A 12,042-nucleotide genomic window follows, 5' to 3' on the forward strand; every position below is an offset into this window, starting at 1 on the left:
AAATGATTTGTTATTGTAAATAGCAGCAATCCACCAAGTCTAGTTTTGCCTGTCCCATTTATGCTACTCCATCAAGTAATTTACAGTTTACATTACTAGACCAACTAATTCCATGTTTGTGTGTGTTAGCTGCTTAGTCGTGTCTGACTCTGTGACCCCATGGACTGTAGCCCACCAGGCTCCTCTGTCCATGGGGATTCTCCAGTCAAGAAGATTGGAGTGGGTAGTCATGCCCGCCTCCAGGGGATCGTCCCAACCCAGGGATCGAAACCGGGTCTCCTGCATTGCAGGCAGATTCTTTACCACCTGAGCCACCAGGGAAGCCCATTTCCATGTATCTTCTTCACTGATGGGTTTAAGGAGACTATTTTTGAAGTAAATATAATAAGTTGAGATGCTCTTCTCCCACTTTCTTACTTGAGGAAGGTAATTAAAACTACATATCTTGTTTAACAGAGATAAATATTTCAAGTTTGAGATCCAGCTATGAATTAGATTCTGGTTTTGCTCAAACTGTTTTATCATCAAGATGAGAAGGAGTTTTATCTAGGTTTAGACTAGAATTTTAAAGTGCATCTATAAATCTGGGCTTAAACTAGACTAAACTAAATCATAGCATTTGGAGTGTGCAATAAACAGCTTTAACCCCCTCTCCCTTTTTAACTGCATAATTCTATTTATATGAAGTTCAAGAATCAGCAAACTAAGTGGTAGGCATCAGAATGGTGGTTATTTTGGAGGAGAGGAGCAATTTAACTGAAAAAGGAACATAAGTGAACTTTCTATGATAGATATGGTCTCTTTTTTTAATTGAACTATAGTTGACAATATTATGTTAGTTTCAGATGTACAACATAGTCAATGTTTACATTAGAAAATCACCATCGTAAGTCAACTAACCAACTGTTTCCATATGAAATTATTACAATATTGTTGACCATATTTCTTATGCTGTATATTACATTCTCATGACTTACTTATTTTATAACTGTAAATTCATACTTCTTAATCTCCATCGCCTGTTTCACCCATTCAGCCCCCTCCTCTGGCAGCCCCAGTTTAGTGTCTGTATCTAAGACTCTGTTTACATTTTGTTTTGTTGGTTCATTTGTTTTGTGTTTTAGACCTCATAAGTGAGATCGTTTGATATTTGTCTTTGTGTCTCACCTATCATTATACTCTCTAGATTCTTCCATGTTATCACAAATGGCAAGATTTTATTTATTTATGGTTGTAGCTACTCCTTTAACCTACTCTTCCTCCATACAATAAAGAATTTTTGTCATGTCATTTATAAAAAAAATAAATAGGCACTGGTATTTTTCAGTATTTATGAATAAAGCTGTAGATGTTAAGGGAATTGCCAATGCAAGCTTAGCTCTCTTCCTTCTCTTTAAATATTAATGAGCTGTAGAATTATGAGGAAGTTGGGCATCATAGTTCTGACACAAAATAGGACTTTGCTTTGGAGAATGGATTAGAAATTTGATAAGATAAAGATTTTTTTGAGCAAGATATCCTTGTCTTGATTTCTAACATTTTATTTATTAGTTTATTTTTTACTGGTTTAGGAATGTGGCCCTTAGCCTTTCAGTGATTTTGGTGGGACTCTGGATTAGCATATAGATGATCAGAACATTTATTATTTGCCACATAGGACACAGAATATTTTGGTGCTGTGATTTAAGATTTAATATATTTGAGTAGTGATTTTTTTTTTCTAGAGTGTTTTTCTAAAAAAAAATTTTTATTGGGGTATCGTTGATTTACAGTGTTGTGTTAGTTTCAGCTGTACAGTAAAGTGATTCAGATATACATACATATTTTTCCCCTTTTTTAAAGATTCTTTTTCCATATAAGCCATTACAGGGTATTGAGTAGAGTTCATTGTGCTATACAGTGGGTTCTTATTAGTTACCTGCTTTATATATGGTAGTGTGTATATGTCTGTCTAAATCACCCAACTTATCCCTTCCCTTACCCTCTTACCTCCTGGTGACCACAAGTTTGTTTTTTATCTCTGTGACTCTATTTCTGTTCTGTAAATAAGTTCATGTGTACCATTTTTAAAATTCTACTTACAAGTGATACATGATATTTGTCTTTCTCTGTCTGACTTACTTCCTCTGTTAATGGACATTTAGGTTGCTTCCATGCCCTGGCTATTGTAAATAGTCAGCAGTGAACATCGGAGTGCATGTATTTTTCAAATTATGGTTTTCCCTGGGTGTTTGCCCAGGGGTGGAACTGCTGGATCATATGGTAGCTCTATTTTTAGTTTTTTAAGGAACCTCAATACTGTTCTCCATAGTGGCTGTACCAGTTTACATTCCTACCAGCAGTGTAGGAAGGCTCCCTTTTCCTCACACCCTCACCAGTAGTTATTGGTTGTAGAAAATCTGGATTATCAAGGTTTCCATGAAAAGTAGCAGTAAATTACTGCAGTGAATCCTTAAACACATCTATGTGTTCTAAAATCTATTTCTGCATCTATCTAGGGATGTTTTGCTTCTGAAAATTGAATATAACCCAAATATAAGTAATAATATAGCAAAACATTTTACTGAAGTGCTGAATATTCAAAGTATATTTTTATTTCTGAAGTCCTTCCTAGTTAGAACTAGCATCCTAAAAGTATGGATTTATCCATCTTACTCAAATCTTTGTGAAATAAGACAGGCTTTGAATGAATTAACGAGTAATCAGTCTTCAATCCACTTGTAATTGAAAATAACCAAGTCATTTATGACATACCAAGAAATAAATATGATGTGCAGTGTTCAATACCATGTGGAAAGTCAAGTGTATCTCACCAAGTCAAATATTTTCTATTTTTATCTGGCTCTTAGTAAAGAGGTACACAATTTTTAAAAGTCAGTTTTAATATGAGCATTGACATTTTGCATTTATTCACTTAGTGAATAAATTTTATAATAGAAATAATTCATTTAATAACTTGGAGAAGGAAATGGCAACACAGTCCAGTATTCTTGGCTGGACAATCCCATGGACAGAGGAGCACAGAGGACTGTTTATGAGTCCATGGGGTCATAAAGAGTTGGACATGACTGAGCAACTGAGCACATTTAATAACTACAGTTTTTTTGTTGTTGTTGTTTATTTTATTGGCTATTACCTTAAAGTATACTGGAGTTAAACAGGGGAGTTTGGAACGGGAAATTCTGTTAATGAGTGTGCAATAGAGTGTTAAGAGAAGAGAGCCGAGAGAGACACCAGTATTTATGGTGTGGCTAGAGCAAGGAAAGATGTAGCCTGAGAAGACATGGCTGGGGAGAGCAGAAGGAAATCAGGAGACACAGTTGAAAAGAAGCCATGGGAGAGACTTCGTCAGTGCTCTAAAGGTAGATGCTAGTGAGAGGTGATATAAGAGTCCTGAAAAATGGCTGTTAAGGTTCAACATCATGAAGACAAATCATCGGTGTCCCTTTTTGAGACTGATTTCTCATAGCATGGTGGAGGCACATTCCAAACTGCTGTGTTTTGTATAGGAGGTAAAGAAGTGGAGAGGGCAGGTACAGCTCGGAGCCAGGAAGTTTGGGTCTGAACAGGGGGAAAGAAAGCAATAGGTGGAAAGGGAATTAATATCTGAGGGTGACTGACTTGACTGATTTAATATATCAGGTTGGCAAAAAAGTACTTGCAGTTTTGGACCATGAGTTTTAAATCATTATAACTAGGCTCAAACACATTTTTGTTAATCAAAATAGGAAGCATTACAATCAACACATATTTGCCAATGAGAAGTATGTTTGTTTATTCTTGTAGCATAAAAATCTGTGATTCACGCGATGTGATGATGGAGAACTATAGTAACTTGGTCTCACTGGGCCATTCCATTTCTAAGCCAGATATAACTGTGTTATTGGAGGAAGGAAGAGACCCCTGGATGGTTGCGAGGGAAGAAACAAGAAGCTGGAATACAGATTTGGATTCAAGTTATAAAATAATCAGTGATAGAAAAACATTTATTTCTAGGAAACATTCATCTCTTTTTCTGCATCAGATAATTCATGGTGGTGAGAAACCCTATGAAGAATGTGGGAAGTCTTTTTCTTGTGCCTCAAACCTTGCTCAACACGGAAGAGTTCTTACTGGAGCAGACCGCCAGGACTCCAAGATGGCGTCAGCTGTACCACTGAAGGAAAAGAAACTCCTGGATGTCAAATGAAGGGAGCTGCCAAGCTGGATACTAATGCGAGATTTCATCCCTAAAGGCGTTGCTGGAGCAGTTCAGAGAGGATTGCCAGTATTACAGCAAGTTAAACATGAAGAAAGGGAGTGTCGCTAGGCTTTCTATGGTGCTGGCAGCTTACATGCTTTTCAACTGTTTGCCGTTCTTACAGGGAACTTAAACAAGAGCAGCCAAGCGAGGACCACTGAAGAGGGCATATTCTGCATTCCTGGCCATGACCTCTGCCAGGCACCCCTGAATCCTTTCATAGCCTAATGGAGAATTAACACCCAATAAAAGATGACTGGTTAAAAGAAAAAAATCTCTCTTAGTAACTTTCAAATCAAGTAATATGAACTGTAATCACCATTCTGTATATTACATCCCCATGAGTTATTTACTTTATAATTGGAAATTTGTGGCTTTTGGCCTCCTCCACACGTTTCAGCCACTGCTTCTGGAGGCCATTAGTTTCTTCTCTGTATCTGTAGCTTCGGTTTCATCTATTTGTTCCTGATTTTTTTTTTTTTCCCTAGTCCACATATAAGTGAGATCATACAGTATTGGTATATATCTTTCTCTGTCTGACTTCACTTAGTGTAATGCCCTCAAGATCCATCTGTGTTGTCACAAATGGCAGGATTTCTGTCTTTTTATTATTGGATAATCAATTGTATACATGCCACATTAAAAAAAAAATCTTTTGATGATCTCTTGTTTCCATGTCTTGGCAGTTGTAAAAAGTGCTGCATTGAACACTGGAGTGCAGATATGTTTTCAAAATAATGATTTTGGTTCCTTTGGGTAAATACCAAGAAGTGGAACTGATGGGTTATATGGTAGTTTCTAGTTTTAATTTTTTGAGCAATCTCCATACTGTTTTTCATAATATCTGCACTAGTTGGCATTCCCTCCAGCAGTGCAGGGCTTCCCTGGTGGCTCTCAGATAGTAAAGAATCTGCCTGCAGTGCGGGAGACCTGGGTTTGATCCCTGAGTCAGCAAGATCCCCTGGATAAGGGAATGGCTACCCAGTCCAGTATTCTTACCTGGAGAATTCCATGGACAAAGGAGCCTGGTGGGCTACAGTCTGTGAGGTGGCAAAGAGTGGGACATGACTGAGCAGCTAACACACACACACACCAGCAGTACATAAGGGCTCCCTTTTCTCCACATTCTTGCCAGCATCTGTTATTTCTTGGGTTTTTTTGTGGTTTTTTTTTTTTTGGTAATAGCCATTCTTACAGGTGTGAGGTGATCTTTTATTGTAGCTTTGATTTGTATTTCCCTGATGATTAATGATGTTGAGCACCTTTTCCTGTATTTATTGGCTGTTTGTTTGTCGTCTTTGGAAAAATGACTATTCAGAGCCTCTCATTTTTAAATTGGGTTTTTTGCTTTTCTGTTAAGTTGTATAAGGGTTTTAAAAAATATATATTGTCAATTATAAATCAACTATATTCCAATAGAAAATAAAAGTTAAAAAAATTTTTTTTCGTGATTCAGGATACGACTAACCCTTGGAAAGCATTTTCTGCCTCCTGCTGGTTATGGAAGCATTTTCCCTGCAAAAAGTTGTCAAGATGCTTAGAGAAGTGGTAGTCCGTTGGTAAGAGGTCAGGTGAATATGGCAGATGAGGCAAAAGTTCGTAGCCCCATTGGTTCAACATTTGAATCATTGGTTGTGCAACGTGTTGTCAGGCATTGTCATGGAGAAGAATTGGGCCCATTTTGTTGACCAGTACCGGCTACAGGTGTTGCAGTTTTCAGTGCATCTCATTGATTTGCTGAGCATAATCCTCAGATGTAATGGTTTTGCCAAGATTCAGAGAGCTGTAGTGTATCAGAGTGTCAGCAGAGCACTGAACAGTTGCCATGACCTTTTTTGGTACAAGTTTGGCTTTGGAGCTTCTTCTCAGTTCAAGCACTGAGCTGGTTGTCACCAGTTGTATAAAATCCGTTTTTTGTCACACACCACAATCTAATCGAGAAATGGTTTGCCATTGAGCATGGAATAAGAGAAGGTGACACTTCAAAATGATGACTATTTTGATTTTCGGTCAGCTCATGAGGCACCTACTTATGGAAATTTTGTCACAGTTTTCTATTTAAACAGTTTTAAACGGGAAACTTTGTAATTTAAGTGAAAAACTGGTATTGCTTGCCAAAATTGAAGATAAAAAGAATACATGCATTGAAAACCACATATTTATTGAATTTTTTAGCCTTTAGAAGCTCTGAGGTGAGTTGTGCTCTGTTGATAAAAAGTTAAATTTACAAATGTTAAACATTGAAGACCAGCAATATCAAACTGACATTTTCTCCTTGGCATAATCAGAAGGACTAAAAGAGAATTGAAAGAGAAATAACTTTCTCATCAAGCAGTTCAGTATGATATAGTATAGTCTTCATGATGACTTCTTTACTGGTAAAGTATTTCCCCAAAAGAGAATTGTGATAGTAATTGTAATATTTTTTATAATAATCATTTTAGTGAATGTGAAGTTGAAATAACTTTCACCATGGGCTAGCGTAAAAAAGCTTCTGGTCAACTAGTAAGAATTAATGGGGGCGGGGAGCAGAAACCTAAAATCTACAAAGTTTATTTTGACCTGTTCTCAGGTGAATTGAGTGACATGAAATGATATTACTCAGAATTAATGTTTGAATACATTACTGTGGAATTTCTTCTAAAGTACTAATTCCTACATCCTAAAAAAATAGTATATGCCCTGGTTACTGAAAGAGTTCTGTGTGCTGGACTCTCTGTTAAGCATTTTGCATGTATTATCTAGTTTAATCATACCCATCCTCTGAAAGGTAGAGATATCTTCATTTTAAAGATATGATACTGAGATCCTTAGAGGTTCAGTGATTTGTCTAGGATTTTATGACCACAGGCCCATTAAAGCCCTTGTTCTTAACCAGTAGGTCTTGTACTAAAAAAAGATATGAAAGATTACTATAACATGAGTATATGGTGATGTCTATTGACCCAGGAGCATGTCTTTAGAAAGTAATCTCTAATTTTTTAGTGTTAAGAATGGGAAGTTGCAACCCAAAACCTATGGGATTCAATAAAAGCAGTGCTAAGGGGAAGGTTCATAGCAATACAAGCTTACCTCAAGAAACAAGAGAAAAATCAAATAAATAACCTAACTCTACACGTAAAGCGACTAGAAAAAGAAGAAATGAAGAACCCTAGGGTTAGTGGAAGGAAAGAAATCATAAAAACTAGGGCAGAAATAAATGAAAAAGAAACAAAGGAGACCATAGCAAAAATCAACAAAGCTAAAAGCTGGTTCTTTGAGAAGATAAATAAAATAGACAGACCATTAGCTAGACTCATCAAGAAACAAAGGGAGAAGAATCAAATCAACAGAATTAGAAATGAAATGGAGAAATCACAACAGACAACACAGAAATACAAAGGATCATAAGAGACTGCTATCAGCAACTGTATGCTGATAAAATGGACAACTTGGAAGAAATGGACAAATTCTTAGAAAAAATATCTTTCCAAAACTGAACCAGGAAGAAATAGAAAATCTTAACAGACCCATCACAAGCACAGAAATCGAAACTGTAATCAGAAATCTTCCAGCAAACAAACGCCCAGGACCAGATGGCTTCACAGCTGAATTCTACCAAAAATTTAGGGAGGAGCTAACACCTATTCTACTCAAACTCTTCCAGAAAATTACAGAGGAAGGTAAACTTCCAAACTCATTCTATGAGGCCACCATCACCCTAGTACCAAAACCAGACAAAGATGCCACAAAAAAAGAAACCTACAGGCCAATATCACTGATGAACATACATGCAAAAATCTTTAACAGAATTCTAGCAGACAGAATCCAACAACATATTAAAAAGATCATACATCATGACCAAGTGGGCTTTACCCCAGGGATGCAAGGATTCAGTATTCACAAATCAATCAATGTGATACACCACATTAACAAATTGAAAAATAAAAACCATATGATTATCTCAATAGATGCAGAGAAAGCCTTTGACAAAAGTCAACATCCATTTATGATAAAAACCCTCAAGAAAGCAGGCACAGAAGGAACATACCTCAACATAATAAAAGCTATATACGACAAACCCACAGCAAACATTAGCCTCAATGGTGAAAAATTGAAAGCATTTCCCCTTAAATCAGAAATAAGACAAGGGTGCCCACTCTCACCACTACTATTCAACATGGTTTTGGAAGTTTTAGCCACAGCAATCAGAGCAGAAAAAGAAATGAATCCAGATAGGAAAAGAAGAAGTGAAACTCTCACTGTTTGCAGATGACATGATCCTCTACATAGGAAACCTTAAAGACTCCACCAGAAAATTACTAGAGCTAATCAATGAATATAGAGAAGTTGCAGGATATAAAATTAACACACAGAAATCCCTTGCATTCCTATACACTAACAATGAGAAAACAGGAAGAGAAAATAAGGGAACAGTTCCACTCACCATTGCAACAAAAAGAATAAAATACCTAGGAACAAATCTACCTAAAGAAACAAAAGACATATATATAGAAAACTATAAAACACTGATGAAAGAAAGCAAAGATGACACAAATAGATGGAGAAATATACCATGTTCATGGATCGGAAGAATCAATATAGTAAAAATGAGTATACTACCCAAAGCAATCTATAGATTCAGTGCAATCCCCATCAAGCTACCAACGGTATTTTTTCAGAGAAGTAGAACAAATAATTTCACAATTTGTATGGAAATGCAAAAAGTCTTGAATAGCCAAAGCAATCTTGAGAAAGAAGAATGGAACTGGAGGAATCAAACTGCCTGACTTAAGACTACACTACAAAGCTACAGTCATCAAGACAGTATGGTACTGGCACAAAGACAGAAATATAGATCAATGGAACAAAATAGAAAGCACAGAGATATATCCATGCACCAATGGACACCTTATTTTTGACAAAGGAGGCAAGAATATACAATGGAGAAAAGACAATCCCTTTAACAAGTGGTGCTAGGAAAACTGGTCAACCACTTGTAAAAGAATGAAACTAGAACACTTTCTAAAACCGTACACAAAAATAAACTCAAAATGGATTAAAGATCTAAACATAAGACCAGAAACTATAAAACTCCTAGAGGAAAACATAGGTAAAACACTCTCCGACATAAATCACAGCAGGATCCTCTATGACCCACCTCCCAGAGTAATGGACATAAAAGCAATAATAAACAAATGGGACCTAATTAAAAGCTTTTGCACAATGAAGGAAACGATAAGCAAGGTGAAAAGACAGCCTTCAGAATGGGAGAAAATAATAGCAAACGAAACAACTGACAAGAATTAATCTCAAAAATATACAAGCAGCTCCTGCAGCTTAATTCCAGAAATATAAACGACCCAATCAATAAATGGGCCAAAGAACTAAAAAGACATTTCTCCAACGAAGACATATAGATGGCTAACAAACACATGAAAAGATGCTCAACATCACTCATTATCAGAGAAATGCAAGTCAAAACCAGAGTGAGGTACCATCTCACGCCAGTCAGAAGGCTGCTATCAAAGAGTCTACGAACAGTAAATGATGGAGAGGGTGTGGAGAAAAGGGATCGCTCTAACATTGTTGGTGGGAATGCCAACTAATACAGCCACTATGAAGAACAGAGTGGAGATTCCTTAAAAAATTGGAAATAGAACTGCCATACAACCCAGCAATCCCACTGCTGGGCATACACACCGAGGAAACCAGAATTGAAAGATATGTGTTACCCCAGTGTTCATCACAGCACTGTTTACAATAGCCAGGACATGGAAGCAACCTAGATGTCCATCAGCAGATGAATGGATAAGAAAGCTGTGGTACATATACAAAATGGAATGTTACTCAGCTACTAAAAAGAACACATTTTAATCGGTTCTAATGAGGTGGGTGAAACTGGAGCCTATCATACAGAGTGAAGTAAGTCAGAAAGAAAAACACCAATACAGTATACTAACACATATATATGGAATTTAGGAAGATGGTAACAATGACCCTATATGCAAGACATCAAAAGAGACAAGATATAAAGAACAGACTTTTGAACTCTGTGGGAGAAGGCGAGGGTGGGATGATTTGAGAGAATAGCATTGAAACATGTATATTATCATATGTGAAACAGATCGCCAGTCCAGGTTCAATGCATGAGACAGGGTGTTCAGGGCTGGTGCACTGGGATGACCCAGAGGGATGGGATGGGGAGGGAGGTGGGAGGGGGGTTCAGGATGGGGAACACATGTACACCTATAGCTGATTCATGTCAATGTATGGCAAAAACCACTACAATATTGTAAAGTAATTAGCCTCCAATTAAAGTAAATTAACTTTAAAAAGAAAAATAAATAAAATATATCTATCTGGCTGTTAAAAAAAAAAAAGGATGGATCAATGATGACACCCTGTCATGCATTCCTTGGAAATCTGAACAAAATGAGTGAGAACTCACTACCGTCTCCTCATCGAAACTGAGGTCCAGCACGTTGCAGAAAAAAAAAAAAAAAAGGATGGGAAGTTGTCCAAATGGCCACCGAATTTTCTGTAAGCTTGTATTTTACAGCTCTTTTAGACCTCAGTTGTTCCCAGGGCTATTCAGTTTTGAAGATAACTCTAATGTTCCCTTCACTTAATTTTTATTTTAATTTTTGGCAATATTTTTGAAAATAAACTTGTTACTTGTATAATATGTTTCCACCTCATAAATAAATGAATAAAATAGTGATACTGTCAAGCATGGGAACAACAATGCAGTTCAATTTCTATTGTCTACTTGGTTAAAATTGAGGGCTCTAATGAATAGATTGCTGTTTAAAATCTGCTGATGCATTTACTTTAGGAATGTTGTTAAGGATATCACTATAATTACTCATTAGCCCCTACATTCAAGATGGCTTTGTAAGAAATATTTCATTCTAAATATCATAAGTTTTTTATTTCTTTCTTTTTCTTTTTTTTTTCACAAAAAAGGGAAGTTTATTGCTGACTCGAGTCAGGGCTTACTGCCGCAACCAACGCAGTGGTGCAGGGTCAGAAAGCGCTGAGCCCGAGCCTTTACCCAATTTATAAGGTGTGCATAAGCAGTTGGTAGCTGGCTTAAGCGGATTGGTTACATGTTTGCAAAGTAATCTTATTGGCTCAAACCTTCGAGGACTTTTTTCAAACTTGAGCGTTCACAGGCTTTTCAGCTTTCCCCTGATAGGTTCCCTTTTCCTTACTGGGCGCATATTGATTGGCTGGCTCCAGGTGGCCTGATAATCATGTTACCCTGGAAAACCAGGCCTACTCTTAATCTAGGCTGCCTGTCATGGCGCAGCCTCACATTCCCCCCTGTCTTGTTGTTTCTGTGGAAGGCCCAATCATGGGTCTTCTATATCATCTGTGGGGGCAGTCAAATATTGAGATCTGAGTAACATTAGGTGGACGGACAGGCAGTGTGTTTTCCCTAACAACTCTCCCTTGAGAGACTTCATACTCAAGGTGCTTTTTGGGAATTGGGGCGGAGGTCTCTTTCTTCTGTAACTTCTTCCTGCTGTGCCTGGGCGTAGGCCTGCCTAGCAGAGCAGAAGTCTCTCTATACCTGACCTAGGTTGGGGTGTTTTATATCTGAAACCAGCTTTTACTCTTGTAATAACAGCAACTTAGTTTAAAACTGTTGGCGCCTCTCAGAGATAAAATAGACAGGGGCCAAACAGGAGACCTAACAGGATGGTCATCACTGGTCCCCAGAAACAGGAGGCAACATTTGGGGTGATTGGCTGGTGGTCAAGCAACAGAGCTGTGTTCTAGGAATCTTGTGTTTAGTCTGAGGTTACCATCTTTCA

The 12,042-nt window shown here is 37.4% G+C and overlaps 1 protein-coding gene and 1 non-coding gene across 3 annotated transcripts in view; both read left to right on the top strand.

Moving 5' to 3' along the window:
* OLA1 (Obg like ATPase 1) overlaps window positions 1–12,042 on the top strand; it is a 156,203-nt gene that overhangs the window by 73,905 nt on the left and 70,256 nt on the right. The gene's annotated exons all lie outside the window — the stretch shown is intronic.
* On the top strand, window positions 10,607–10,698 carry LOC133051345 (small nucleolar RNA SNORD116). The gene has a single exon (XR_009691844.1). It is a non-coding gene; the product is annotated as a small nucleolar RNA SNORD116 (small nucleolar RNA).

This window comes from Dama dama, chromosome 33 (genome assembly GCF_033118175.1).
Source record: "Dama dama isolate Ldn47 chromosome 33, ASM3311817v1, whole genome shotgun sequence".
NCBI lineage: Eukaryota > Metazoa > Chordata > Mammalia > Artiodactyla > Cervidae > Dama > Dama dama.